Source organism: Peromyscus californicus, unplaced genomic scaffold, assembly GCF_007827085.1.
Source record: "Peromyscus californicus insignis strain IS unplaced genomic scaffold, ASM782708v3 Scaffold_3__1_contigs__length_106647218, whole genome shotgun sequence".
NCBI lineage: Eukaryota > Metazoa > Chordata > Mammalia > Rodentia > Cricetidae > Peromyscus > Peromyscus californicus.
Genome location: NW_026294551.1, coordinates 33666997 through 33671785, shown reverse-complemented (window position 1 = coordinate 33671785; position 4789 = coordinate 33666997).

Below are 4789 nucleotides of genomic sequence, written 5' to 3'. Positions count from 1 at the left end.
GAGCCATATCACCAGTCTCTGGATTTTTTTTTAATGTGTCTGGATGTTTTGTTTGCATGTATGTCTGTGCATTGTGTGCATGTGTTGTGCCCACAGAGGCCAGAAGAAGGTGCTGTATCTTTTGGGACTGGAGTAACAAGCAGCTGTGAGCTGCCATTTGGTGCTGAGAATTGAACTCCAGGTTCTCTGCAAGAGCAACAAGCCCTCTTAACCTCTGAGCTAATTCTCCAGCTCCAAGTTCTGAATACCGCTTCAGCGGCTGGAGAGTTTAATTCACTGAGCTGGAGAGATGGATGGCTCAGCTGTTAAGAGCATCTGTAACCCCAGTTCCAGGGGATCTGATGTCCTCTTCTGACCTCCACGAGCACTAGGTATACATGTGATACACATACACGCAGGCAAAACAATCATATGCATAAAATAAACCTTAAAAAAATTTAAAAAGTAATTGAATTCACAATTCAAAGCTTTATCTTGGAGGAAATTGAGACCAAGATCCCTTCCATCAAACATTGAAGAAGCACAAGCTCTTTCAGAATAAAAGGCATTCTCGGTCCTCCTTTATGAAGGTGACATGGCCCAGACGGCTCCACATGACAGGTGTTTTAATGGGTTTAGAGACCACCATCCCTCAGATTCACAGTAGCTTTGTGTCCTCTGGGGGCTTAGCATCCAGCACCCGTGTGTTAAAGGCTTGTGTCCACAAGGTGGTGCTGTTGAGAGGCGGGACCTCTGGAGGCCTGGTGTCACTGAGGGAGGGTGCTCTATCTGACAGGCATTCCTGCCACTACGTGCTTCTTTCTGCACCACAGATTCAAAGCAAAGGGACCAACTGATCATAAAGTAGAACCCCCAAAAACGGAGCTGAGGTTCACCCTTTCCTGTTACTCCGTCATCTCTGGTTTCATCACCATGATAAGATGCTGACTCACAAGGTCTGTAAAAACTATTAGCAACCCCTGACTGTGGTTGTAGTTCAATCTAGTGCTTGCCTAAAACATGCAAAGCCCTAGGTTACATCCCCAACCCACATAAACTGAATGTGTTCGCACATGTCTATAATTAGTACTTTGGAGGTGGAGACAGGAGGATCAGATGTTGGGGGGGAGGAAGAAGGAGGAGGAGGAAGGAAAAAGAAGAGAAGGAAGAAGAGGAGGAGAAAGGAAAGAAAGAAAGAAAGAGAAAGAAAGAAAGAAAGAAAGAAAAAAAGAAAGAAGGAAAGAAAGAAAGAAGGGGCCTGCAAAATGGTTCATCAGGTAAAGGCGATTGCAGCCAAGCCTAACAACTTGAGTTCTATCCCTGGAATCCACTTGGTGAACGAAGAGAACCATCTCTCTCAGGTTGTCCTCTGACCTTTGCATGCATGCTGAGGCATGCTCATGTCATAACAAGCACACACCCCTGAGAGCACACACACACCACACACACACACACCGCACACACACACCACACACACACACACACACACTTTAAAATTTTAAAGATAAAAATCAGCAAATCAAATCCAGCAATATATAAAATGATAGTACTTCATGCCTTTTGGTTGTTCCAGGAGTGTGTGTTCACATGCTACTTGTGCAGCTCATACCACTCACCAAATAAGGTAGAAAAGCCAACCGATAGGTGTTGTCTAAACAAATGAGAGTTCCTCTATCAAAGCATGATCACAGTTTGGGAATAAAACACGAACTTCGTTAGAACTCTTTACACTTAATTTATGGTTGGGAATAATTTTGGCGGAAGCAGGAGGAATTTGAGGTCAGCCTGGGCTACACAGTGAGAATTTCTTTTTCAAAATCTGGGGAGGGTGGGAGTTTGTTTTTAAATGTTTTGGGGGCATAGACATGACAGCACATAAAAACAACAAAAACTAAGCTAAGAGACCTAAGATTGTGGGACCTCCCTCTCACCCATTCTGTTACATGCCTATTTCACAAAGGGTCTTTGTCATTTAGACATCTCTGGCTTTTTCCCCCCTTAACCTTTGATCACGTTAACTATATATTCTAGCACTACGTTACACCCCAGCCTCTCTGGCTGTCTTTTAAATGAGAATCAATGTCCTTTACAAGAGTTTGAGGATTCAAAGGTGCATGTTCAAATCACAGCCGAAGTTTCGTAAGGACCGCACTGGTGGGAATAATGATATCGTATTTGCAGGTGAATGAAGCTTCTTCACCTATTTTTCCCAACCTCCAGATACAGAACAGGGATCCTATCATGGTTGCTAGGCATTACCCGGATGGAGCCATATAGTTCCCTTTTGACCAGCTGGGTCCCATTTGACTTTGGAACATTGCAGGACTGAAGATACCAGTTCCAGTGATAAACAAACACACCCTGTCAGCCAGGAGCAGTCCCTGGCCTCACGTCAGCCCATTGTAAAAGTTAACGATGATTCACAGTGGTCATTACCGCCTACGTCTGATGTGTTTACACATCGGGTCTCCCAGCTTCACAGATGAGAAATCCATGCCCTCAAGAGGAGCTGGCCTCTCAAGGACACTCCCCTTCACTGCTACCTGTATCGGAAGGCAGAACTGTTTGGCTCATACCCCTTCAGCTCTTGCTCTGTGGCATGCCTGTTGTGTAGAAGGGCTTCGTGACTCTCTCCCCCTTGGAATCTGATAAACATGGAGTAATGGCTCTCCCGGTGATCTTCATTGTCCAATCAGCCTTTCTCAACCACTCAGCCTAGAGAGAGAATTCCACCTTCTGCCGTGAGGCAGCAAGCTCCTCCACCCATGATAATTAGGTTAGAGGTGGATTTTAGAGTGTTTATTTCCTGGAAACTGCTTTGCTTCTCCCTTGGGAGGCAGCGATTTGTAGTAGGAAGTATTTGCCTTCTGGAACCAGATAGGCCCTGTGCCATTGTCCATTGTCTTAGCTGGATTGCTCAGTTTCTCTAAGCCTGCTTTTCCTCTGTAACATGGGATGATTTTGTCTCCTTCAAAGGTTACTGTAAGGAGAGTCTCAGTGTCTCACCCCAGAATCCTTTTGTCTTCCTTTTCCGTGCAGTCAACTACTACCAAAATATGAATGAGAATAGATGAGATGATGGGCCCCAGGGAAATAGAGGCCCATGGAAGAAAATGAGAGCAAGCAGCACTTAGGACGTTGAGTTCAGCAGTCCCAAGCTCGAATCCCAGCTGTTTGTGACAGTGTCTCGACCTTCACCACTAAAAATGGATGTAGGACACTGACTCCTAGGGCTTCGTAAGATTTTTCCGATAATATACTCGACTTGTCTGGCACACACTAGGTTCGTCATAAACAGCGGCTGTTAGATACCATGGGATATTTACCTTGTCCTCATGGCTGCCTAACCTTATCAACTAAGGTAAACTCCCATAATTCCTCCAAAAACTTTTCTTTGCCACCATCAAATTTCCCAATGAACACTTGTAGTCTACTGTCCACCCATGTGTTCTGCACTCGGCCTGGAAGGTGGGACCCACAGAACTGAAAACAAAGTAAACCTAATGAATGATTTTGAGAAAAAAAAAAAGTCTGAAACTCCAATATTGTGTGTGCGCACATAAGAGCAAAAACATTTGCTAAATTTGGGAGTCCCAGGTAAGTAAAAATTGCTATTTTTTCCAGTACTGGAAATTGAACTTGGAGCCTCACACATGCTAGGCAAGGGACTCTACCACTACGCATATCCCCTTATTACTTAGAAAAAAGGGGGGGTTGCTATGTAGCCCAGGCTGGTCTTGAACTTGAGATCCTCCTGCTTCAGTCTCCCCAGAGAGAGTGGGATCATAGGTGTGCCCCACCTCACCCAGTTTAGAAATACTGTAACCAATCTAGCATAAGAGAAGAGATTTAAAGAGACAATTGTGTCTCTCAATCTATCAAATTATTGAAACAATGGACCCCAAAGAAATGGGAATTTCCCCGGAATCTCGTGTTGGGAGAAACCCCGGGGGAACACTTGTCTCCTGGAAAGAGATTTCCCACAGAAGATTCAAACAGCTTGCCAGGCAGTTTACAGAGACTGAATCCCAGACAAGTGATGGTCAGTGGCGTGCTGAACCAGATGTGGACTGTGACCGTTTGGATGTGCTTGGTTTTGCCTTGTCTTTTAACATCGATCTCACTTCAGAACCTGGGAGATGGACTTGAGGAGTTTGCTGGGTCTTTTTGTGGCCACAGTGTATAAATCCTTTTCTGCTTTCCTCTTTTGTTTCTTTTGATTGTCTTGAGGACCGGTGGCTGGAGCTGACTGAGGCACAGGTTGTGACACCCAACTTCTGTGATAATCTTATTTTTAAAAAAGATCATGTACCATCGAAGGAGTGAAATTGCCGAATCTGAGTGTGTGACTGCGGACCCTGCCTTTAGAGCTTTGCATGGTGACATTTCAGAGCTCAGGCCAGGGAAGAAGTGGGAACTGAAAGGAAGGGAGGGGAGCGGGGTGTGGGTGGGGGGCTGGAGGGAAGGAGAAAGGAAAGAGGGAAGGAAGGAAAGGGCAGTCCTTACTGTCCATATAATTGTGTTTTCTTGTTTTTCTTTTCCTTAAATTATTTATTATGTGTAAGGTGTGCGTGTGGCGGGGAGGTTGGTGGACAATTTTGCGGAATCTTAACCCGGGTTTCAGTAGCTGAATTTAGGCCCTGCGGCCTCGTATTACAAATTCTCCCGCCCAAACATCTCCTCAACCCTGTTTGAGATGTTGAGACAGTCACTCACTCTGTAGCCTAGGCTGGCATCGAACTCACGGCAATTCTCCTGCCTCAGCCTTCCAAGTGACGGAATTACAGGCATGAGCCATTGTGCTCTGCGT